Genomic DNA, 13,169 nt, shown 5'->3' with positions numbered 1-13,169 from the left:
AATAAATAAAGAATTTGAAATATAAAACGATCAAACTATAAAATACTACAATGTTTTTATTTTGAAAACCCATCCTTCCTCGCAATCACGCATCAAGCAAGCATCAATAACTTTGGAACTCCACATTCGTACCTAAAATGTTGTTGTAAGGGTCAGTTACTCATGTCAAAAATAAACTAAACAAGAGTTAAAAACTAGAAAAATATTGATACTCATCTCATGTCCAAGAGAACTAAATAAACGAAAAATTCACCAAAGTTATTAATATAGAAATGTAACCATAACCGAAAGCATACGAAGTAATTAACTCGAGATTAACCGCACCAACAACAACAACCACAAAGAATTAGATGAAAATATGCATGCTCTTAAACTATATGATCCGGATATTTCAGCCCGCCACTAAGGCACCACAAAGAATTCATCTCATATCAATGAGGAAAATAACCCGCCACTAAGGCACCACACAGAAATGCATATGTCATGCCAAACAAGATGAATAATATAATTACCCGCCACTGAGGCATCCACACAGAAGTTCTACCCGCCACTAAGGCACCACAAATTCAAAATAATATTTATTATGCCTTTTCACAAAATAGAAAATACACCATAACCAAATATCATATAGAGATAACATCCATCGCTAATAACAGGCACACTTACATATGTCATACTATATATATAACCTATTTGCTCTAACTCTCTAACTTATTAGATACTGTAATACACTATACATCAACTTCATATATTGTATTATTATTACTCCTACACTATGATTTTATAACTTTAATCCAATACAGCTTCATCCTATTGCATGTACGCATACGCCACACCGCAAGTAAATCATCATAGCCAATTTAACACACACATCATAAGCTCATATGACACAACTCACAATTAGTTATTGGCAATTTTAGATCCACAATGTACAACCACCAAATAGCCAGGGATTATGTAATGAAAATTATATAATTAAAGAGAAACCGAACATAATCGTATATTAATTATAACACTTATATACAATATTATTTCTTAGTCTTACATACTCGATTTTGATTATACAATAACCCTAACAAAGTATATATTAGTCTATAAAACATGAAAATTATGCATATAATATTTAGCTAATTCCTAACTCGAGTCTAGTTTAGAGTTGAATGAGAAAAAGCCCTTACCTTAACGTGTGTCCCTCTGAATTGAAAATAGCCCTACGATATGATTACTCCAACAACAACTTTAAAAAGCACTCTCAGGAACGATACCGGAACAAAATTGAAGAATTATTGATGTTACAAGGCTCACCGGCGATTAGAAAATATTTTCTGAGATTTTTGATTCTGTAAGGGTTTGTACGTGAAGCCTAAGAGAGTTTAAAGATGGGAGTTGAGAGAAAGTGGGGAAACTGAATAACTACACGTAGTAAAATAGTCGAGGAACTAGTCAACTTAATTATAGGAATGGAGGAAATTACTTAACCTAATTACCTTTATTTATTATTATTATAATTATTATAAAAAAATTAATAACTAAATCATACTTTTATAAACCCCACGTTTCATTCTTTTTACTCTTTCTTTTTTTTTTTTCTTTTTTTTTTTAACTCCACCTCACCACTCTTATTATTATATAAAATATATTTATTTAAAATATTAACATTAAAATTATTTAACTATAACAATAATAGAATCATATATATAACAATATTAATTATTAAATATAATCAATATATTTATAAAATTAACTAAATAAAGAAGATATAAAAATAAATAAATAAAAAAATTTTAATATTTCTAAGTTATCAGAATAATTATACTAGGGGATGGAAACAAATAATTAAAATAGATTGATAATAATAATTAATTAAAATATAACTATACACATAAAATAAATTATTTACAAAATAGAATTAGTAAAACGATAAATCTATTGCATATAAAATATCGGGATGTTACATTCTTACCCCCTTAAAATAGTTTCGTCCTCGAAACTGAAAATTCTAAAATATTTGAATATAACTTCTTCAACACATAAAGTCAAGCGATAATAAAATCAATATTTATATAATGCAAAATTAAAATATTATACCACATAAATAAAATTGTTATAATAAAATATAAGTCTTAGACTTTACATTCTTACTTCCTATATATCCTCAAAATTAGAAGGTTGAGTTAAATCAAGAAAACATTTGAAAAAACCTCCCGTAGAATTATTCAACTCCTTTTATATAAATACACAATTGAAAACTATATATATATTTTTTTTGTATAAATTTATGCAAACGGTTCATTTAAGCTCTTAACACTAATCAAATAATATAATGTCACACTTTTCCTAAATATATACTTCAAGTAAACTAAAGTTTTTTTTTTCATTAAAATTAAAATTACAGATTCTAAAATATGAAAACAAGTACTCAATAACAAACATTTTTATATTTACAACTATAAAACATAAACACAATAACAAACACATAAATTATAAAATTACAAATCAAAGCATATTATGACTACAAATAAATAACTTTTGATCCTCCTAGAAATAGCGAGAAAAATAATAGCAAGTCTAAAAACAAGGACATCAAAACATTAGCATATAATTCAAAGCAAACGTCACACACACTCATCCCAACCCAAAATATTTGTCCGAGGATTATTGCTCTGATACCAATTGTAACGCCCCGGATTTTCATCCAAGATATGACTTAGAAATGATTAAAATATTTTTTTAAATCAAATAAAAGGTTATGAAATTAATCAAACTTTATGACCATCCAAATTCATAAACGGAAAAATCACCGCATTTCTAGTTCTTTCAAAGGAAAGTAAATAAATAAAGAATTTGAAATATAAAACGATCAAACTATAAAATACTACAATGTTTTTATTTTGAAAACCCATCCTTCCTCGCAATCACGCATCAAGCAAGCATCAATAACTTTGGAACTCCACATTCGTACCTAAAATGTTGTTGTAAGGGTCAGTTACTCATGTCAAAAATAAACTAAACAAGAGTTAAAAACTAGAAAAATATTGATACTCATCTCATGTCCAAGAGAACTAAATAAACGAAAAATTCACCAAAGTTATTAATATAGAAATGTAACCATAACCGAAAGCATACGAAGTAATTAACTCGAGATTAACCGCACCAACAACAACAACCACAAAGAATTAGATGAAAATATGCATGCTCTTAAACTATATGATCCGGATATTTCAGCCCGCCACTAAGGCACCACAAAGAATTCATCTCATATCAATGAGGAAAATAACCCGCCACTAAGGCACCACACAGAAATGCATATGTCATGCCAAACAAGATGAATAATATAATTACCCGCCACTGAGGCATCCACACAGAAGTTCTACCCGCCACTAAGGCACCACAAATTCAAAATAATATTTATTATGCCTTTTCACAAAATAGAAAATACACCATAACCAAATATCATATAGAGATAACATCCATCGCTAATAACAGGCACACTTACATATGTCATACTATATATATAACCTATTTGCTCTAACTCTCTAACTTATTAGATACTGTAATACACTATACATCAACTTCATATATTGTATTATTATTACTCCTACACTATGATTTTATAACTTTAATCCAATACAGCTTCATCCTATTGCATGTACGCATACGCCACACCGCAAGTAAATCATCATAGCCAATTTAACACACACATCATAAGCTCATATGACACAACTCACAATTAGTTATTGGCAATTTTAGATCCACAATGTACAACCACCAAATAGCCAGGGATTATGTAATGAAAATTATATAATTAAAGAGAAACCGAACATAATCGTATATTAATTATAACACTTATATACAATATTATTTCTTAGTCTTACATACTCGATTTTGATTATACAATAACCCTAACAAAGTATATATTAGTCTATAAAACATGAAAATTATGCATATAATATTTAGCTAATTCCTAACTCGAGTCTAGTTTAGAGTTGAATGAGAAAAAGCCCTTACCTTAACGTGTGTCCCTCTGAATTGAAAATAGCCCTACGATATGATTACTCCAACAACAACTTTAAAAAGCACTCTCAGGAACGATACCGGAACAAAATTGAAGAATTATTGATGTTACAAGGCTCACCGGCGATTAGAAAATATTTTCTGAGATTTTTGATTCTGTAAGGGTTTGTACGTGAAGCCTAAGAGAGTTTAAAGATGGGAGTTGAGAGAAAGTGGGGAAACTGAATAACTACACGTAGTAAAATAGTCGAGGAACTAGTCAACTTAATTATAGGAATGGAGGAAATTACTTAACCTAATTACCTTTATTTATTATTATTATAATTATTATAAAAAAATTAATAACTAAATCATACTTTTATAAACCCCACGTTTCATTCTTTTTACTCTTTCTTTTTTTTTTTTCTTTTTTTTTTTAACTCCACCTCACCACTCTTATTATTATATAAAATATATTTATTTAAAATATTAACATTAAAATTATTTAACTATAACAATAATAGAATCATATATATAACAATATTAATTATTAAATATAATCAATATATTTATAAAATTAACTAAATAAAGAAGATATAAAAATAAATAAATAAAAAAATTTTAATATTTCTAAGTTATCAGAATAATTATACTAGGGGATGGAAACAAATAATTAAAATAGATTGATAATAATAATTAATTAAAATATAACTATACACATAAAATAAATTATTTACAAAATAGAATTAGTAAAACGATAAATCTATTGCATATAAAATATCGGGATGTTACAACTAGCCTTCAAATCTTGTATTCCTATGAGAGCTTAAGAAGAACTTGGTATGGGTCACTCGTATATTTGTGGACTATTAGAAGTGTACCTAGTTATGGTGGAAACAAGTACTTCATCACCTTTGTGGATAAATTTTCAAGAATGTTATGGTTGCTCTTAATCAAAGCCAAGAGTGAAGCCTTGCAGGTGTTTAAAGATTTCAAAAAATTGCTAGAGAGACAAAGTGGAAAGCTAATAAAAATATTAAGAAGAGACGATGGAGGAGAATACACCTCTAATGTGTTTGATTCCTTTTGAACAAGTCAAGGCATCATTCATTAAGTCACAACACCATACCCTCCTCAACACAATGGTCTGTCAGAAAGAAGAAACATAAGTATTCACAACATGTCAAGAAACATGTTGAAGCAGAAAAATCTATCACCCGAGCTCTAGGGTGAGGTGGAATCCACTAATGCTTATATCTTAAACAGATGCCCAAAAAAGAGTTTGAAGGAAAAATTTCTTGATGAAACTTGGCCATGCGGGAAGCCTAGTGTAAATCACATGAAGATTTTTGGTTCCTTGGGCTACAAGCACATTCCTGAAGCCAAAAGAAGGAAGTTATATGACAAGAGAAAACCAATGGTCCTTGTAGGCTACCATAACCCATGATCCTATAGATTGTTTAATCTTGATACAAACCAAAATTTCATCTATAGAGATGTGATAATCATAGAGAATGAGGCATGTAGCTGGAATGGCAAAGACAATGATGCCTTTAATACCTTAGCACCTGTTCACTATGAAAATTGTGATGAAGAGGAGGTTGGCACTAAGGATATAATAGAAATTGAAGATGCTAATGAAGAGGAACCTACACTAGCATAAACCAGATCATGAAGAACAAGGAAACTTCTAAGGATACTAGCTGTTTGTGAGTTAGTTCTCGATAATGAAGTAGGCACTGATGGAGAAACGGTGCATATTGAAATCTTTGCAAATGCTTAACTAGTTGAATATCAAACAACTCTCAAGGAACAAGCTTAAAAGGGTACCATAGATGAAGAACTCTCATCCATAGAAAATAATAAAACTTAGGAATTGGCCAAGTTACCTAAATGGAAGAAGGCAATTGCACTCAGATGGGTGTTCAAGAAAAAGGTGAATCCTGAGGGTAAGGTTGTCAAGCACAAAAATCAGGTTTGTTGCAAAAGGCTTCATACAAAAACAAGGAGTTGATTATGATAAAGTTTTTCACCAGTTTCAAGACATGAGACCATCAGGTTGGTAACTGTCTTGACCTGCAATAGATGATGGCCCTTTTTTTATCTTGATGTTAGGTCAACCTTCCTTAATGCCTTCTATAAGAAGAAGTATTCATGGTCCAACTTCCAACCTCTTGGTCTTTTCATCAAATGAAAGGAACATCTAGTTTACAAATTACACAAAGCCTTGTATGGCCGGAAGCATACCCCAAGAGCATGGAATAGAAGAAATGACAAATTATTCACTAAGGGAGGGTTCAAAAAATGCAACTCTGAACATGGTGTTTACATCAATGGCAAAGAAGGGAAATATCTCTTGATCATTTTCCATTATTTGGACGATCTCCTTGTAATTGGTAGTTGCGAAACTGAGATTGTGCAGTTCAAGCAGAAGATGAAACAAGCCTTTGATATGACTGACCTAAATAAGGTAGCATATTTCCTTGGCATAGAATTCTTATCTACATTAGGTGAAATGATCCCGCACTAAGCCAAATATGCAAGTGAGATATTGGAAAAGTTCAACATGTCGGAGTGCAAGTCACGCCAACAGATACAATTATGAAACTAGTGGACTTAGATGAAGGCAAGGAAGACAAAGTAGATGCTATCACATTTAGGAAATCGGTAGGCTCATTGAGATACTTGTGTCAAGTCAAACATAAGCTACTCAGTTGGACTGGTGAGTAGGTTCATGAGAATTCCTCTCTAACAACACTTTTTGTTGCAAAGAGGATAGTGAGATATATAAATGGCATACTTCATTATGGTCTTTTATTTCCACAAGGAAAAGACGAGAATAAACTCGAGCCCTCTGGTTGTTATGATGTTGATTGGTGCGGTGGAAAGATTAATAGAATAAGTACAACTAGATACATCTTCAAATTCCTGAAAGCACGTGTTTCATGGTGCTCGAAGAGTAGCCAGTGGCCGCATTGTCCAATAGTGAAGCTAAATATGTTGCACGTATTGTAGCAACATGTCAAGCAAATTAACTTCAATCATTATTGAATGACTTGATGATCAAGATAGAAGAGTCAATCAACCTGCCAATAGATAAGAAATCAACAATCAACCTAGCCAAAAATCCACTTGCACATGGAAAGAGCAAGCATATAGAAACCAAATTTCACTTCCTTAGAGACCAAGTCACAAAGAGAAAGCTTTAAGTTGTTTATTGCCCAACATAAGAACAAGTGGTTGATGTTCTCACTAAATCCGTTAAAAGATCACAATTCATAAAGTTGAGAAGGGAGTTTGGAGTCATAACTTTTGATAGCTTGAATTAAGAAGGGGTTTAAAATGTAATATAAGCTATCCTAGTAGAGTTTGTTATGCTAATAAGAGTTAGTTAGAGGTTCTTTTTTAGTTTTTTATGAGCAGTTACTTGTTGAACAAGTAACATCTACATTGTATATAAACAACTCTATAACTCAATACATTCATATTCTCCTACCTCACTTTCATAACTCCTTTCACTACTCTCTTCCTCTCTTCTTCCTAAATTTGTTATTCCCAACATAATAAAAATATATCAATAAAATATCGTTTGATTGAGTAACTCGGATAACCACCAACCGTTGTCCTTTCCAAAATTTATACGATTCCTAAATGAAAAATAAATTTTCATATCAAAATATCACACCACATGAATGGTAAACTATGTAGAAATGTGCAAAATGCCTTAATTTTATCATAATTGTGTTTTGAAAGGAAAAAATGGTGGGTACAAAGATGTCAAGCCTATGATGAGAATTTTATTTTTGTGGGAGACTTTAGTAAGCGTTTTTTATAAGAACCTTAAGCTGAATAAGTACTGATTGACCTAAACAAAACATGGATTTCGAGTGAGTATCTTACATGCATATCTTCAAATTTTTCAAAAAAAAAAAATTGTTTTATCCTAGTTTTCCTATGCTAGTTAAATTGCTAGAGGACAAGCAATGATCCAAATATGGGGGAATTTGATCAACAATATTTTTTGCTACTTTTAGCCATGTTTTTTTATCATTGATTTCTAGAGTTTTTATCTTGTTTTGGATTTTACTCTCTTTTTCTATGTTTTAGATGTTTTTGAAGAAGCAAGGCCAGAGTATAACACCCGGGACCAAAAGCATGAACGGAAGAATCAGAAAATTGAAGAAAATAGAACACTACAGATGAAATTATGGCCAGGTACTAACATGGGTTACGACCGTAATTTCATCATGCAGAAGAGGAACTTATGGGAGATCACAGCTAATATTACGGTTGGCCAATAATCAGGATTACAACAGTAATTCATATTACTACCAGCATGTAATTCTGGTTACAACGTAATTTCTTCGGCATAAAATCTTACTTTTCATGTTCCTCAGCTGTTTTCTTCCAATCATTCAGTACTCCATTATGAAAATTTAAACTTAGTTTAATGGTATTGAATATATAAAGTATTGTAACTCTGATTAAAAACATCAAGCATTCTATATTTTTCATTAGAGCACTTAGAATTTTCCTGCACTTTATTTTCTGCAAGTTTGATTTTCTGACGTTGTCAATGAAACAATTTGTACCTTGAATTCACTGCAAACATGTTCCTTATTTGCTTTTATATATTATTGTTCATATGTGTATGTTTTTATTGACTATTATGTATGCTTTCATTATAGATATGTTTGAGTAGATCCATGAAGATTTTGAATCATCAGGATTGTCCAATGACATACCTCATGTAGGTTTCTTGAGAATTTTAAATGCAATATCTCTATGAAAGTAGGGTTGTAGGGATATCCTTAGATACCACTCAAATGCTAAAATGGTGTGAATTGGTATCGGAATTAAAAATACTAAACCGTTGAGTTTGAGACTACGATAGTGTTTTAAACTCAAATGAGAAAGTTCAATTTTTAATAGTTATATCTAAACGAACAAACTACGATGATGAAAGTATGTAGTTTCTTGGTTTAGGATAGGATAATACGCTTACGAAAGTAGGTATTACCTACTTTTTGTATTCACTTCTATAAGAACACTTTTTCTCGTAATAGATAAAGTTCAGAAACTACAGAGTCTAGGATAGGAATTGCAATCCAAAATTCTGTTTTAAAATTGAAGTTTAAAGCAAATAAAATTCTTGAACCAATATTAACGACTGTCTTAGATAAACATAAGGATAATAGAATTTGGTAATCAGAATGGTTTCCAAGGAAAAATAACTTTTTACTACTTCGATAGAAGTCGTATGCTTGCTTGCTTGTGGCTTATCATTACACATCATCAAAGGGCACGTCACATATGCATCACAAAGGGAATCAATTGCATCAATGTGAAAAGATGTAAGTAGTGTGTGATCATTTGATTTCAGAATTTTACCTTTTTTTTTTCAAGATCTGGTTGTATTGATGCTGTTTCACATGTGCAGGGGACTAAAATCCATCAATGAAAGAGAAGTTTCTTGTTTCATGATCTCACATAAAAACTCAACCAACATTGACTCAATTATTAGTTAGTTGGTTTATAGAACATTCTAAAGCAAGGAACTGAAGCTCTCAACTTCTGTCCTATGAACCTATTTGAATATTGCATTGCAGACTGATATGTTGTCGACTTCAGGATTGATCATATAGTAGGCTTAAAGAAGTTGCGGAGATACTCGCCTACTGAAAAAAAAGGCACTTATTACTAGGGAGGGTTAGAACAAGTTATTAAAAAAATTCATAAATAACAGATGAATATAAGATCTCATATTAATGAAATAAATACTACTAAATAAGTAAATAAACTAATACCTCTAGACCAAATGCCCATATGTTTTTTTGGTAAGGCATCAAAAAGAGTTAGGAACATGATGTGTCTCAAATGCTAGATACTTGAGCCCTCAAACTACTTGGTGAGGGGATAGATAAAATTTGTTAAACTAAGAGACTCAACAGTCTTATATGACCAACATGTTTTTCAGCCAACACCAATACAATATTCATGCATTCCATCATTCATCTCAACAAGGCATTCATATGCAGCCCCAGAAGTTAATTGTTATTTTACTACTAGTACCATACAAAGTACTCCCTCCGTCTCATAATAAGTGTCTCAGCACTTTTTTCATGTCTCAAAATAAATGTCTCTTTAGAAAACCAATGCAACATTTATTAATTTTTTCCACTACTATACCCCTATTTATTAACTTTCACGTTTTTCAACTACTCTACTACCTATAAGAAATAAGGGTACTTTAGTAAATGATATTAACTTTATCATTAAAACCAACAGATCCAATCATTTTCTTAACCAATTAATTTGTATTTAACTAAAATTTTGAAAAGATAAACTCCTATAACCTTCACAAAAGGGGCATTCCGAGAATTGAACTCGGGACCTCTCGCACCCTAAGCGAGAATCATACCACTAGACCAAATGCCCTTACATGATAAAAATTGTTAATCAATGGATAAATTAGTCAGTTAAGACAATAATTTTAGGCAAAATATGAATTTAGACCTCTAATTTTTACTACACGTCATCATTCCATTGGTAGCATTCACATTTTAATGACATTTTACTAGGCGAGAGTTGTATTTGTATGGCCAACTTTACATTTCCATTACTATTATACACAGGTTCACTATTGAAATTAAAAAGAAAATGGCCAGTCCATCTACTAACATTTTCACATTATTATACAACAACAATCATGTTTTGTCCCACTAGGTGAAGTTGCCTACTTGAATCAAAAGTTGTCATAATGTTATAACTAATAACATATAATCATATGTATAGCCACAAAATGGTCCTCTATGCATTTTTTAATAGTTTTGTCAATAGTATTTCATGGTATTTCTCTACATCTAGCAATTGTGTCACCACCATCGATAGAATCTATTCTCCTTATATAGAATTTATTGACTTGCTTCATACATGTTCAAATCACCTAAGTCAATATTTAACTATGTTATCTACAATAGGAGCTAGTTTTCTACCCCAACTCTCTCCTTAATGCTATAATTATTAATCCTATTTTGTTTTTGGTTAGAGATACTTTCTCTTCTCGTATTTTCACTCCTCCGGTGCAGCATCCTCATGGACCTCACTCATGCTATCAGAGTATTTTATTTTAGGTTTTTTTACCGTTCAACACTTTTCATATAACAATGCAATTCTTTCAGATTATTATAAAACAAAATTATTTGTCAATTGTGATTGCAAAAGGAAGAGTTTGTCATGCTAGGACATAAGTTTGGCTACTAATACAATACTAGACATAAAACCGAGCTTTGCGCAGGTTACTCGAATACTTACTTTCTGAAAAGTTAAAGAATAACTAACTGATGCAATCAAATTGTTCACAACACTTATTTATCTAATATAAGATGAAATAGTACTCGAGTACAATTTACGCCAAGCAAAAAAAAATGATAGCGAGATAAATGTCAAATCCTAGTTTACATTAAGAGTTAGGTAAACAATGAGCAAAACGAAATTTAAATAGAAAATTAATAGAATTTGGTTGTCGGAAAAAAAAAAATCTTTACTGTTAACACTTCAGATTCTCCATAACAAACCTGGTTTTTTCAATGTCTTTCCATCTCCACATAGATAAATAGATTCATGTATCAGAGTATTCATCTCAAGGCATTCACATGCAGTCCCTGAAACATAATTGTTAATTAACCAATACACCGGAAAACAAGCTAAGCTTGTCAGTTTCCATATCTTTAACAAATAGTATAAAAATAAAATTGTTGCTTATTCATATTGAGTTAAACGAATAAAAATGGTAACCTTCCAGATCTTCAGAACAATAATAAAAGTAGAAGGGGGCATTCCGAGAATCGAACTCGGGACCTCTCGCACCCAAAGCGAGAATCATACCACTAGACCAAATGCCCTCATATGAAAAGTTTTAGTTTGTAAATAAGTTAGTTGGGACAATTGTTTTAGGGGATAAATTTGAAGTACATGACTCCTATTTTCCACACATGTCATCAGTAAACAAATGGATGACAAGATTTATATCTAATATCCATATCCAATAGAATCTCATTATGTATTCTGATCAAGACTGAAGCAAGAAAACATTGAAATCAAAATGTTATCAACATCGAATACCACAGTTTTCTTGTGCCAGATAAATAAATGCAATATGCAAATCAAACTATACACCCGAAACCTCTTTGATGAAGCAATGCAAGCCCAACAATGCTGATATTGATGCTGCACTTTCTGTCTCCGTTCCCAATTCCTCAGGCAGGGGTAATGTCTTGGCCTTAACTATTGTGGTTCCTGTATTATTTTTTTGTTATTGTTATATATACTGAAATTGGGGCTTGTACCAAAGCCATGAAGTTGCCTTTTTGAATCTTTCTCTTTAACTGCAATAACCTCAAAATTTATTATGCCATCGGATCTCTTTTTTTGGTACACTAAAATACTGAACTCATCGAACACAATGGAAACTTACAAACATTGTGTTGTGACTATGTATGATATTTCAACAGTTGGAAGTCCTGCAGCCAGGGACTTATTCTTAATGGCCTAAAGGAAGAAAATCAGAGCAGAGTTGAAACTGAATAGGAAAGAAGGGTTAGCAGCAAAGATGATGAAAATGGTGCGAGTTACTTAAGAAGGGAATTGAACTCTATTGAATCGAATGCCGCTTACCAGGAAAGATAGGAGTAATGTCACGGGATTATCCTTTATCCAGGACAGCTACATATGAAGAAAACAACCAGGCTCAAGATCATAAAAGGAGTGTAGGAAGTAACTCAGAAAGAGGCAGCTCAAGTAATATGCAGAGAGAAGGGTGCAAGGGTAGAATTGGGGGAGCTTGAACACTATTGGGAACTGAATTGTAAAATAAAAAGGAACATGGCATTTGTTCGGGTCTTTTGGATGTGATGAGATAAAGGGGGAAAACCACTCAACAGAGCACATGAAGGCAAATAGGCTGGAGTGCAAGTTTGTAAAGCTTTCACTGAATATAATGCAGGACGGACTTTGGGTTCTTTACATTTGTGGAGGAGTATTGATGGAGGGAAGGTGAGGATTTTGGTTGACAATGAGAGCATCTCATAACGTCATAGATGGCAAGCTAGTCTGAGAGTTAAGCTCAACAGTTCGAGAAACCCTGAAGTATTGTGTGGAAGTAGGGGGCAGACACA

The 13,169-nt window shown here is 31.8% G+C and overlaps 2 non-coding genes across 2 annotated transcripts; both read right to left on the bottom strand.

Moving 5' to 3' along the window:
- Positions 1 to 10,359: 10,359 nt before the first annotated feature.
- Positions 10,360 to 10,431, bottom strand: TRNAP-AGG (transfer RNA proline (anticodon AGG)). Its single transcript has one exon. It is a non-coding gene; the product is annotated as a tRNA-Pro (tRNA).
- A 1,394-nt stretch (positions 10,432 to 11,825) lies between these two features.
- TRNAP-UGG (transfer RNA proline (anticodon UGG)) lies at positions 11,826 to 11,897 on the bottom strand. The gene has a single exon. It is a non-coding gene; the product is annotated as a tRNA-Pro (tRNA).
- Positions 11,898 to 13,169: the final 1,272 nt, after the last annotated feature.

This window comes from Vicia villosa, linkage group LG1 (genome assembly GCF_029867415.1).
Source record: "Vicia villosa cultivar HV-30 ecotype Madison, WI linkage group LG1, Vvil1.0, whole genome shotgun sequence".
Taxonomy (NCBI): Eukaryota; Viridiplantae; Streptophyta; class Magnoliopsida; order Fabales; family Fabaceae; genus Vicia; species Vicia villosa.
The sequence above is the reverse complement of the archived record's forward strand: the minus strand, read 5'-3'. Positions and strand labels throughout refer to the sequence as shown.